Here is a 14,725-nt window from a genome sequence, read left to right as displayed (position 1 = left end):
ATTCGTAATTTGTTTAATGACAAATGGTTATTATTCAATGGCAAATTAGTTAAGAAGTACGTGGGTTGATAAATTGGTGTTTGTCAGGTTGACAATATAAATTTATTCAAAGTATTGGCCATTGTTAGCTTAGTCCAGATAGAGCGTTCTGCATCGATCGAAACAAATAGTAGTCGGGCGGGGCACGGTCTGGACTATAAAACTTCCCAACCACTTCATTCTAAATACTTTTTAACTGGTATTGCAACATGGGTACGACCGTTGTCATGATGGAATATTATGGTTTCATGTCTGGCCTCATATTCTGGGCGTTTTTTTTTGCACAATTCTCGCTTCAAACGAATCAGTTGTGTTCGGTATAGTTTCCATGTGATGGTTTGGACAGAAACTCATAATAGGTAGGACCCGTTTGGTCCCACCAAATACAAAGGATTTCCTTAGTGCCATGGATATTTGGCATTGGTGTCGATGCGACTGGTTGGTTGTCTGGGCTTCACATACGATCTCTTACTAGGGTTCCTACGCGGGAAAAATTTCCCTGGAATTCCCGCAAATATTTTTTTAGAAAATTTCGTGAAATTTTTGTCGGGATTTTTCGGGAATTTTTTAATATTCAGATTATGAAGGTCAAATTTGTTGCCAATCGAATGATTACGTTATATTCCTAATTTTTTATCGGTTCTAGCAACATAAATTTGGCAAAGAAGCATCACTGTTGAAATAAACGAATTTTTGTCACCCAACTACAATTTTTCAACCACAGCAGATCAATCTGATCAATAGGAATGAATAAAATTTAAATTGTATGTTCTTAAAGGAATTATTAGTGTGCCTAACACTACAACTTCTATGGATATTCATATTTAGAGAAAATATTAACAATAATAGTGGTTTAAATTTTAAGTTTTTTGCAATATATTTTATTGATTTTAAACCGATTAAAACTACGTGTGTGGCCAGACTGGTCAATTCCACTATTATAGTATAAAACCTTAATGTTTTGGACCAACCAAATAGAGTTATTTCATACATCTTTTAAAACGCTGGAAAAATTCTAAGACTTCTTATTCGCAAAAAGAAATTTACTGGATTTTGGTTTAATTTGGTATTACAAATTTCCAGGGAATTCCCGGAAATGAAACGATATTTAAATTTCCTCCCGGGAATGGAAAAAGTTCGGGAAATTAGGAACCCTATCTCTTACGCTTCGGGTTATTGTAATAAATTAATTTTTCTTCGAAAGTAATGATTTGATGAAAATATGATTTTCTTTTATAGCGTTCAAACATCATTTCGGACATGCAAAATCGTCTTTCAAGGTCTCTCGGCTTCAATTCGTATGGCACACAAATTCCCTGATTTTGGATGCAGAATTCGCAAGAATTTTGGAATTGCTGACTGAGTAGCTCCCAATGATTGTGCAAGCACTTGTTGAGTTTGACAAATAAAAGAGATATATTCGGATGTGCCGAATCTTAAATACCCTTCACCAAATTATACTTCAAAATACAAATTTTAAATATTTTTAGGTAAACAAAATTTATTTTTTTCCAGTTGTTTTTTTTAATTTTTTGGAAATTTTTTTTTCGAATTTTTATTTCAATTTTTTTTTTAATTTTTTTTTTCGATGTTCAAGTGTACAGGATTTGGTCAAAAAAGCATGGACGTTCTAAAAGTATCAAAAAATTGCATGTAAGCGGCTAAAATTTATTCCAAAAATAAAGAATAAAATATGTGATCGAAAAAAATCGGTCATTCAAATTTCGAATTACATATACAGGGTTTTGTCCAAACAATCATGGACGTTTTAAAAGCATCGAAAAAATTAGGTTATTCATGTAAATGCCTGAAATTTAGTCCAATAATGAAGAATAGCATAAGTGATTGAAAAAAATGGACGTACAAATTTCGGAATACATATACAGGGTTTGGCCAAACAAACGTAGACGTTTTGAAATTATCGAAGAAGTTAGGTTATTCATGTAAAATTTGAAATTTGGTGTATATTTAAGAAAAACACACTTGATCCATCGCAAAAAATATTATAAATTGCATATAGGAGTTGGACAAATAAACATTGACGTTATAAAAGTATCGAAAAAAGTATGTAATTTTTGTAATTAAAAATAACATAAAATATCCATTGAAAAAATTTCGACATACAAATACATGGTTTGGCCAATTCAGCATAGACGTAAATAACTCTCAAACTTACAAAATTTTTGAAATTGACCAAAAAAATACCAAAAAAATTGTGTAAAATATGTAGGCACTGAAATCGTGCTGGTTATTAGAATGGCAAGTATTTGCAGCTGAAATTTATAGTACTTACTCTTGATACTTTACAGTATTAGATGTAATTTACACACAACCTCTAATAGCCCCTTTTAATTTGTTCTGGCCTTTCAAAATTTTTTAATTTAGTTTCTATAGATTTTAAACTAGTTACAAATCATTTCACTTTTATATAAAAAATAACACGCAAAAACTGCTAACTGTTTTATAAAAGCAAATTTGCAAAAAAAAACTTTAAAGAAAAAAGCACAGCCTACTTCAATTCAAAACTAAAAAAATCACAGTTTTCTAATATTAAAATGACAAGAAAAAACCTTTGACTTTACAGCTCTATAAATAATCATATAGTTACTTTATAGCCAAAATAATTACGATACTGTATATTTTGAAGTGTTAAGAAAAATTTACCATCAAAATTTTATAAAAATTAAAAAAACCAAAAAAAAACATTTTTGGCCGGAATTTACCACCGCGCATAGTAGGTCCAACTTACTATGGTCTTATATACGTCGTTGCAAAGGTCTTTGAAATATCCATCATTAGATATCCATATTGTCTATATTATTGACTTAGTAATCCAGATATAGGTCAACAATCGAGGTTGTCCTGGTTTTTTCCTCATATCTCAGCCATTTGTTGACCGATTTTGCTTATTTTAAATAGGAAACTTCTCGAAAGCATGTCTGACAGAATTATTGAAGATTTGGATCCCGAAGATAACTGGAGTCTTCAGAAAATTGATTTCAACAGACAGACAGGAAGGTGGAGGGTATAATGTACCCTTCAAAATGACATATAAGTTATTAAAAACAAAAACCGCGTTCAAAAGATACGCCATCTATTGTAAATACCGCATTTTAAGTCAAATACTCAATATAAACGCATGTAAGACAAACAAATACCAAATTTCATGTAAAAACGAAAGATGAAATACGAGGATGGGTCAATAAGTCCGTGACTTTTTTAATTCTCCGCCTCATAACTGAAAGAGCAACACTACTGCAGTCAACTCGCATCTGACAGTTGACGCCTGTAAAAATTTGAACAAGCTGCGCCAAGTAAATTTTTTACATTTGGTTTAATTAATTAAGCATTATTTTTTTGCGGAAAAAATGCTATGGGAACTCTGCACCATCAATTTCAATGGTAAACAAGCGGTTTACTGAATTTCGTTGTGGCCGTACAGGTACGTTCTGAACGCCTAGTTGAGGTCTCTACACTCGAAACAATTGAAAAAATTCACGATTCTACCTGAACCTTCTACCTTAATTGTCCAACTTTTTATAGGACCAAATTGGGTTTTGTTGAAAATATTTAATCATTTCAGTACGAAATTTTTTCTAGTCGCTCATTTTAATCAGATTAACAACAATTGAACATAATTGTCATTAAACATTATAACTGACATGATTTACCAAAAAAATCAAATAATACTTGGGTCAAAAGTTTTAATGAAAACCATAGGTTAAGGTTTTTTCGATCTCAGTCCTTATATATAGCACATTAATATTCTATAAAAAGTTTGTTTAAAACATGTCTTTAAGTTTGAATAAAGAGAAAAATAAGATGCGTTTGTAGTTGTGACATGCAGTGTATAGCTGATTTTATTTAAAACTAGTTGACCGCCCCGGCTTCACCCGGTAGCATTTACTACTATTTGCAAATAAAATATCTAAATTTGTACTGCATACTTTAGGGGCTATTTTATTACAGTTGACTGGACTCAAAAAAGCCGGTTTTAGCCGTAATTTTTAATTTTTTTTTCTTTACAAACCATCTCCTGAAAATTTCGAATCGAATAAAAAAACAAGTAAGAAAGTATGGTCGGTCAAGCCCGACCATATAATACCCTACACTAAGTAATAGAGCAAAAACATTTCTCTTTTAAAATATCAATAATTTATATTTTTGAGTGATTTTCGGAAGTGGGCCTTATATGGGAGCTATGACCAATTATGCACCGATCACCTTGAAATTAGGTCGTGTGATTTATGTCTATATGAAAGTTACTTATGTTGAATTTTGTGTATATTCCGACATTTTTAAGCGATTTATGCACGTTAAATTGATTTTTGGAAGCGGGTCTATATGGGAGCTATGACTAATTATGGACCGATCGTAACAAAATTTGGTGACATGAATTCGGTATATATAAAACTTATTTAGAGTGGAATTTGTGGAGATACATATATAAATTAAACATTTATGACCGATAAAGTCCAATTTCGGAAGGACATTTGTATGGGGGCTAGGTGAAATAATGGACCGATTTCATGATATGTACCAAATTTGATCGAAATATCTTCAAAATTGCGACCTGTACTCTGCGCACAAGGTTTACATGGAGAGCCAGCCAGCCAGACGGACGGACGGACGGACATCGTTTAATCGACTCAGAAAGTGATTCCAAGTCGATCGGTTTACTTTAAGGTGGGTGTTAGACTAATATTTTTGGGCGTTACAAACATATACACAAACGCATTATACCCTCCCCACTATGGTGGTGTAGGGTATAATAAGATGAGTTTGTTTTTGTGACACGCAGTGTATAGCTGATTTTATTTAAAATAAAGCAAGCTTTCAGCAATTTTGCTGAAACTTTTTAAATAATCCTCGTACAAAATATTAAAGATCCGTGTTTAGAACTCAACTACATGTAAAAGTATTAAAAAGTATTTATTTATTGATTAATGTATAAACTTATTTCAAAAGAAAAGAAAACAAAAATTGGTCAAGTACGTTTCATAAAGTCGGTTAGTTAGTGAGTTGTTTGTTTGGCTTTGGCGAATTTATTAATCATGTTCAACACTGAAGCCTAAACACCTCCTAACATTACCTATGGCTATTTTTATATTTAAAAGAAAACAATAAATACAAATTGTATTCAAAAGTTAATACATTAAATTGAATTAAATTTATCTAGTTTTATCTCATGTTTCGTATTTTATTTACTTGATATAAAATGAAACTTCTGGTACGTATCGTGGGAACTAACTAACATGAGCAAAATATGAGTTTTATATGTTTATTTTAGCCTTGTTCAAGGTTAAGAAAAATGCTTTAAATGTCTTTAGTTTAAGTAATTTAATATTAATAAATTTTCTTGTTAATAAAACCATCAACTGTTATATTTTGTTTTGTTTAAGACGTATGAAAGCAGAAAAAAAAACTCTACAATTTATGAGTTTTAATAAGATTTTACGTCCGTTTACATTAGTACGAGTACATAGTTGTTTTTTTTTCTTCTTTCTATAATTTAATTTAAATTGTTTTATAATGTTTTAAACAAATTATAATTACCATTATTAAAATTAATTACCCACAGCTCGTAGAAGCTTTTTTCTGCTGATTTTTTTTTACATTATGCGAATAATCACAGAAGTAACAAGTGAATTTATATCAGAAGTAAGTAGTCTGAGACACATACATCTCATACGGTAGCGAAAAAAGTCTATAAATCTGTGTTTTTTATTGTATATAACAAGTAAGAGAGCTATATTCGGCTATGGCGAATCTTATATACCCTTCACCAAAGTAAATAAAACAAGTAAGAGAGCTATATTCGGCTGTGCCGCATCTTATAACCCTTCACCAAATTATACTTCAAAATAAAAAAATTAAATATTTTTAAGTGCACAAATTTTTTTTTTCAGTTTTTTTAATTTTTTGGAAAAAAAAATTTTTCAAATTGTTTTTTTTAAATTTCAAATTTTTTTTTATTTAAATTTTTTTTTTGTTGAAAAAAAATTCGGGTTAAAAAATATTTTTCCGATTTTGACCCATTGTAGGTCCAACTTACTATGGTCTTATACGTCGTTGCAAAGGTCTTTGAAATATCTATCATTAGATATTCATATTGTCAATATTAATGACTTAGTAATCCAGATATAGGTCAAAAATAAGTAAAAAATCGAGGTTGTCCTGGTTTTTTCCTCATATCTCAGCCATTTGTGGACCGATTTTGCTGATTTTAAATAGCAAACTTTTCGAAAGCATGTCTGACAGAATTATTGAAGATTTGGATCCCGAAGATATCAGGGGTCTTCAGAAAATTGATTTCAACAGACAGACGGACAGATAGACAGACGGACATGGCTTAATCGACTTCGCTATCTATAAGGATCCAGAATATATATACTTTATGGGGTCGGAAATGAAAAATATAGAAATTACAAACGGAATGATAAACTTATATATACCCTTCTCACGAAGGTGAAAGGTATAAAAATATAAAGATTAAAACAATATTTTCTGGTTGGCTGAAAAAAGTTTATGTTGGAAAAAAATTTGTTGGTGAAAAAAAAATCGAATTAAAAAATATTTTTCTTGATTTTGACCCACTGTATGTTCGAATTACTATGGCGTTATATACATCGTTTGAAAGGTATTTGAAATTTCTATCATTAGATACCCATATTGCAATCCAGATATAGCTGAAAAAAAATCGAGGTAGTCCTGGTTTTTTCCTTATATCTCAGCCATTTGTGGGCCGATTTTCTCGATTTTAAATAGCAAACGAAGCGGGTCTATAGCGGATATATTGATGTATGAATCATGAATGTAAGTTGTTTAAAGGCTACGGAAAGGTGATTTCAACATACAAGCGGACAGAAGGAGATGGCTCTATAACGCTCCAGAATATACAGTTAGCCTCAAAAGTGAGTATACACCAAAATTTATTTGATTTTTTTTAAGATAATGAGAATCCTAAAATTTATTTATCGATTCAAATTTTAATGTTTAGGTTTGTGGAGATTGAGTTGAATAATAGATTCGGTTGTGAAAAAAAAATATTTAAGTCGGACTATAATGATTTTCATGATCCTAAAAAAATCAAAAAATTCGCGGATGTTTACTCACACTTGGGATCGCATATGAAAAATTTAGAAATTACAAACGGAATTACAAACTTATATACACCCTTGCCACCATGGTGAAGGGTATAAAAAACAGAGGATGACTATGAAGAAAAATAAAACTTAAAGATGTAGAAGAAATAAAAATTATTGTGTTTATTTTTTTGTTTTATTAACAATTACTCTACTGCTATTTATTCAAATTTGTTATTATTGTTGTAACCTGGGTAAAATAGTTTATTTCAAGTTTGGTTATTGTTTCTTATTTTCTGTGTACTACAAAATACACGTACGTTTAGAGACAGACAGACGTATTGTTTGTACCAATACTTTGTTGGTGTTTTATTAATATAATTAATTTGGCGCACGTTTTATGTATTTTTTGGTTTTTTTCATTAGTAGCTGTTGGTTTTTTTAGTGTTTCTACCCCACCAGTCTTTATAATAGTGTCCCAGCGAAAAGTAAAGAACAGTTTTGTAGAAAATCTCATTTTTATCACTTGAAGGAAGTTCTTATTTTTCTAATATTTGGAAGTAATTATTAACAACTTTTTAGCAAACTAACTCCTTTTTAACATACCAGTCCCGTGAATTAACTACTCCAATTGTGGCAAAACATTTGCAATTTGTCAATGAATTTTCAGCCAATTTTGGATTTATTTTCTTTGCTGGGCATGATTTAAAATATTTTCGTTTAATGTATGACTATTTCGTTTAGTTCTCAATTAAATATAGTTTTTTATTATGCAAAATGCTTCATTATTATTATGTGCAGCAATGTGCATGCATGTTGTTATTAAAAAAATGTAAGATCTCGTTTAAAATTGTTTATTATTTTTTAATAATGTAGAAATTATTAAATAAATCGTATTACTAATAATAACTATTTTGTTCATAAGACGAATGGTGCATTAAATTAGTCAGTTAGTTTGTAACTTAAACACACTACAAGTTATTGATTGAATTGTATACCCCTTACGTGATTCATACATCAATATATCCATTATAGACCCGGCTCGCTTACAATTTAAAATCGAGAAAATCGGCCCATAAATGGCTGAGAAAAAAGGGCAACCTCAATTTTTGATCTATATCTCGATTAAAAAGTCATTAACAAGGCAAGGATTTTCATGCACTACAAAATTAAAAATATGCGCTTATAATATGCACTATAAAGACAGAAAATATGCACTAAAAATAACAAAATTATGCAATAAAAACAAGTTTTTTGTTTGAAATATATTTATTATTAAAAGAAAAATATAAATTTTACTATTTTCAGATAGGTAAATTATATAGGGGCTAGGAGAAATAATGGACCGATTTTAACCAAATTCAATAGACTTCGTCCTTGGAGTAATAGAAAAGATTGTACTAAATTTTGTCGAATTATCTTTGACAAAAATACATGATTTCGTTACATCATATGTATACATCCGACGGTAAATGCAGACGAAGTACTTCGTTAGCAAAAGTTAAAAAATATTTTTCCCGATTTTGACCCTTTTTAGGCCCAACTTACAATATTCTTATATACATCGTTGTAATGGTCTTTGAAATATCTATCATTAGATATCCATATTGTCTATATTAATCACTTATTAATCCAGATATATGTAGATCGAGGTGGTCCCGGTTTTTTCCTTATATTTCAGCCATTTGTGGGCCGATTTTGTCGATTTTAAATAGCAACTGAGCCGGAAGAATTCCCGATATATTGATGTATGAATCATGTATGTAAGTTATTTGGGGGCTATGGAAAGTTGATTTCAGCATACAAACGGACAGACGGACATGTCTATATCGACTTCGGTATCTATAATGATCCAGAATATACATATATACATTGTGGGGTCGCAAATGAACAATGTAGAAATTACAAACCGAACGTCAATGTTATATATACCTTTGCCACTCATGGTGAAGGGTATAAATATGCAAAAAGCTGCACATAATGAAATTGTCCCTCTTGCAAATGCATGCTCAAACTTCACAACCGATACGACATATCATATCGATCATAAAATAACCCTCACAAAATCATAGTTCTGAACATGGTGATATTTAGTAGAGTTTTGCAAATTTTATTTTAAATACTGAAACTGAAGTTATTGATAAATAAGTAAAGAAGATAAGCCCACTCTAGAATTCAGTATGCCAATTTATTAATCAATGAAGGTTAATATTCTATCAAAATATCTTATTTTTCACACATAAAGCTCTCATAATAATATGCAAATACATACATATCTACATAAATCGTTACATTTTATTAGCTTCTAACATATTATGAGTAAATAATTTAGATTTTGCTACACTTAAAATTCAGTATTAAATATTCATAAGTTTATTAATAAATTTATGTATTTAAAATTCATATCTGTTATCAAAAAATCAATAAAATGTTTTTGTTTCCGTTTTCATAGCATTTAAGTGTCTATGTCAAAATTGCATTTTTGAAAAATATTTACGGTTTAGGAACCGGTCGAGCACATGATTTAAATTAAATAATGCTTAATAGCAGTGAAGTCGAATAAATTGTGTATATTGGAAATTATTATTTCACTGTGATCAAATATTAAATATCTTCTGGCATAAACTCCAAAAAACATTGTTAGAATATAATTATAAATGTGGTAGTAATTCACTTCATCTGAAATTAATAGTAATTATGGGTTTGTAAGCATAATTACAATTTCGAACTCAACATAGAGTTGAAAATAAACACACATTTCATTTAGAAGCATCCCATCACTGTTCTGAACTAGTGACTTTACAACTAATTACATAACAAGATATCAGTTATTTTAACACGTACATGCCCACGATGTCAATTGACCCTTTTTGAATTACAATGAGACTTTCTAATAGGTGATCCAAAGTAGTCAACGCATTGGAGTCACATACCGATACATAGCTAACTAACTGATTAATTGAGCAGCTACATAACTATTTATTTTCGGAAGTTAATTGACCTAAAATGGTCGGTTAAAAGGACAATCCAATAACTGATTGCTTGTAAACAAAACTTCTCCCGACAACTCTCCAATAGATTACTTCTGGTGGCTAAAATAATTACCTTCTAAAGTGCAGTGCAAAATGAACGTTTAAAGTGATTACACTATAGGTTACTCAGAGACAATAAAGAGACTTCACGCTAGATTATCTGGGATGTGCTGTATGACTAGAAAATGCGGGATTTTTTTAAATGTTTTAGCTTTTATTTTACAACTTTTGTACAATATAAATTTATTCAAAAGTATTGGCCAATTTTGGATACTCAGTTCTGAAGTGAAGTATCCCAGATAGAGTGTTCTGTATCGATCTAAATAAATAATAAGGCTTCCCAACATGTTGCCGAGAGTTGTCATGATGGAATATTAGGGTTTCAAGTCTGACCGCATATTCTTTGAGTTTTTCGGCCAATGCTCGCTTCAAACGAATCAGTTGCGTTCGGTACATGTTCCAAGTGATGGTCTGCCCAGACTTCAGCCTCTCATAATAGATATGAAACTTTTTGGTCCCACCAAATACAGGGCATTACCTTAGCGCCATTGATATTTAGCTTTGATGTCGATTCGGCTAGTTGGCCGGGCTTAACATACGATCTCTTTCCGCTTCGGGCTATGGTAAAGCCGTGTGTATACTACCAAGTTTTCGTGCTGAAACTGCTTCCAGAAGTTTTTGTCGTGTAAACACGTACTAGAAGTCGACTTCCAGAAGTAACGGCTTGCAGAAGTTACTTGCAGCAATTACGTGGAAAGTGTTTTGAAGACTTGCAGATGAAGTCTGGTATACGCCCGGTAAACTGTTGGTGGTGTTCTCTTCTGGTTTCAGTTTTATTTTGTTTTATTTTATGAGTAACTAAAAGCCGGCCTATTGGCCGGCTTCCTGCTTTTGAAGTTTTTGAAGATTAAACAGGCTGCGATGGCAGCTGTCAATCTTATTTTGCTACAAGATTTGTTTATACTATAATTATCAAAATGCAAACTCTACAGCAAACTGTACATTGTATGGAAAGACGTCTGCAATTTCTTCCAGCAAGTACGTCATAATAACTTCAAAAAACTACTTCTGGAAGCAGACTTCCACCAGTTTCGATTTGAGTGGAAACACTTCTGCAAATACTTGCAGTTTCAGACATACAAAATCGTCTTTTTGACTGTCCTGGTTGATATTTGTCTTTCGTGTCAAAATCACCACTACCACACAAACCATCTCTTGCACGTTGATACCTATGAAACACATTCACCATAAGCTTCATTGAGCAATCGGAGTGCTTCAGCAGCACTTCTTTTTCAAATTAAAGATGTAAAGCAAAACTTCCCGCATATGACTATTTGTTGGCACAAAACTTGACATTTTAGATGCAAAAAAATACGTTGTTGTTTATATTATAATGCTCAATAACTAAGCAAGAATAAATGACAAATATGTACCCTTCAAAATGACATATAAATTATTGAAAACAAAACACCGCGTTCAAAAGATACGCCATCTATTGTAAATCCCGCATTTTTAAGTCTTACTCCCAATATAACCACACAGTTTGTATACGAATCTAAAGTGACTACATTCTAGATTACTTAGAGATACTTAAGTGACAATTGACTTCAAGCTACTTTAGCTGGGATTTATCTTATTTCTGTCTTACAAAGAGTACATACGTGTCAAATAACCAAGTGATTACACTTTAGTGATAATTGTTGTCTATTAGGGAAACATTGACCACTTGCTTAACTGCCGGGTTTCTAGCTTTCAACAAAGCTGGTTCGTGTCGCTTTATGAAAAAACGACACTAATACTTTCTTGTTTCAATTTCATTTTAACAATTTCTAATTTAGGTAGGCTCTGATTTCTAGGATCACAAAAAAAGATTGTATATATTACACATGGAATGGTGAAGAGTATAAGGTTTAATTCCCAATCAGCTGCAAAATTTTCGACCACTTACTCTACCAATTAACTATTACATGTTTTGATTATTTCATACCAACTTTAAATGGGGTTTTTTTATTAGTCATTTAGAATTAAGTCACGAGAGTCTTCTTTATTGTTTTTTATTCATAATAAAAAAGAATATTACCATTTTAGAGTAGATTTTTTTTAACATTTATATTTTATTTTATTTTTAAATCATTATCCACATACTTAATTAGTTAAGAAGTGTGATTGAATAAGAAAGTCTGTACTTATGAAGAGCTGTGAAATGTTTGTTTTTACCATAAAAAGAACGAACTAAACAAAAAGTGTTTAAATTAAGCAAGGTCGTTTACAGTTTTGGTTGAATAGAGAGCCTGGCTAAGCGAAATGTTTTTATGATGATGATGATCTTTTCAGAATAGTGAACGGTTATATGGCGATAGATTTTTATGGGGTTTTAATGGGATTTTCGTGGCGAGTTGTGTTAGGAATAATACAATATGGTGGATAAGTGAAGCAGAGATGGATATAGGGAAAATATTTAATCCCAGCGGTTGAAAAAAGTTCTTTACTCTATAACAAGTAAATAAAAACTTATTCTCCTTTAAACAATCCAGGTTTTAAAATTAAAATTTCAATATTTTCATGCTCATAACTTTTAATTTAGCAAAATCTAATAATTCGCAATTATACTTATTTTCAACATTAGATGTTATTAATTTCTCTTATGTTTGTTTTTAAAAATCCATAATTAGCACACTTTGACAGAAACCCTTAAGCGAAAATTATAAAATTTATACCTTTATAGAAATAAATTTAATTAATGGCATCATTAGAACATGGTACAATCGTGTACATTAAAGTCGTCAATTTCCCCAATACAAGTTTATGACCAACTAACAACTGCAAACTAATGATTTATTTGCAAAATCATAAACTAGCCATCCATCGTCTATCTATTTTTATAAATCATCATATGTCGTAGTAGGTACCGGACATAAAAAAATAATAATAAAAATAATTCTGTTTATACCATACGATACTTAAAACTGTTTGTATGATCATTTTTCAGAACTGGTTGAGTATATTACTGGTCATCTATGTATGAAATTAAAAATTTCGAATTCTCATCAGGTTAAAAGTTCAACTTTTTATAAATTTATAAATATTTATCTAATCTCAAATGTAGTTATTCATTTGTTTTTGAGCTTTTTGTTTAATTTGTATTGATTAAGGAAATAATTTTAATAAAGGGTGTTTCATTAAACGGCTTCCTAAACAATAAGCATTTTTACTGGAATTCAAGTTGAAAGCAAGTGTAATTCAAGCCTTGAATAATAGTCAAGCAAATGAATTACAGTTGTATTACACTTTATTTCAATAGCATTCTCCAGTAAAAAGGAAACAAAAATTCAAGCCATATGTTTTTGGTTTGAAAAATAAATAAATTTTCAAATATTTTTCATGTTTCAAGTATGTATAATTACATTTGCATTCAAATTCAAGTCAAATTCCAACAAAATGTTCAAGTGCTTGAAATTTTGAGGCTTTGGTACTTACTGGGTAGCTTTAAATTTAAATAAAACAAAGTAAGTTTGAGATATATTCTTTTTTAAGACCTATCGAGGCCTATTACGTATGGAGTATAACAGCCTAAGTACGAAAGCCTTAAAATCGATTTTAAGTCCATAAAGTTGACTATTATTAAACCCTACACCACCATAGTGGGGAGGGTATTATGCGTTTGTGCAGATGTTTGTAACGCCCAAAAATCTAGTCTAACACCCACCTTAAAGTATACCGATCGACTTAGAATCACTTTCTGAGTCGATTAAACGATGTCCGTCCGTCTGGTTGGCTGGCTGGCTAGTTGTCCATGTAAAGCTTGTGCGCAGAGTACAGGTCACAATTTTAAGGATATTTCGATCAAATTTGGGCCCAAGGACCAAGCCTATTAAAAATGGCTGAAATCGGTCCATTATTTCACCTAGCCCCCATACAAATGTCCTTCCGGAAATGGACTTTATCGGTCATAAATGTTTAATTTATATATGTATCTCCACAAATTCCGCTCTAAATAAGTTTTATATACACAAAATTCATGTCACCAAATTTTGTTACGATCGGTCCATAATTAGTCATAGCTCCCATATAGACCCGCTTCCGAAAATCACTTTAACGTGCATAAATCGCTTAAAAATGTTGGTGTACTCACAAAATTCAACATAGTAAACTTTCATATAGACATAAATCACACGACCTAATTTCATGGTGATCGGTCCATAATTGGTCATAGCCGCCATATAAGGCCCACTTCCGAAAATCACTCAAAAAATATAAATTATTGAAATTTTAAAAGAAAAAGGTGAACCAACCAGATTCTCTTATGATGTAATGGATGCTTCTCTGATTCATTCTTGACAACCGGTGACATGGCTTATGTTGGCTTAGATGGGCCCTACAAATGCTCCAGGGGTGGCGCTATTCAACACAAGTCAACACATTAAGAAAATTTGTAAAAAAAGGGCCTGTTTCCATTCCACAATTTTATTATATGCACGTGTTGTTGAACGCTATATTCGTCCATGGTCATTTAGTAAAACAAACTGAATAAATGACAGCTAATTCGAAAGATGTTGCTTCAACAATATG

Source organism: Calliphora vicina, chromosome 3 (genome assembly GCF_958450345.1).
Source record: "Calliphora vicina chromosome 3, idCalVici1.1, whole genome shotgun sequence".
In the NCBI taxonomy this organism is placed as follows: domain Eukaryota; kingdom Metazoa; phylum Arthropoda; class Insecta; order Diptera; family Calliphoridae; genus Calliphora; species Calliphora vicina.
This window is presented reverse-complemented; position numbering follows the sequence as displayed.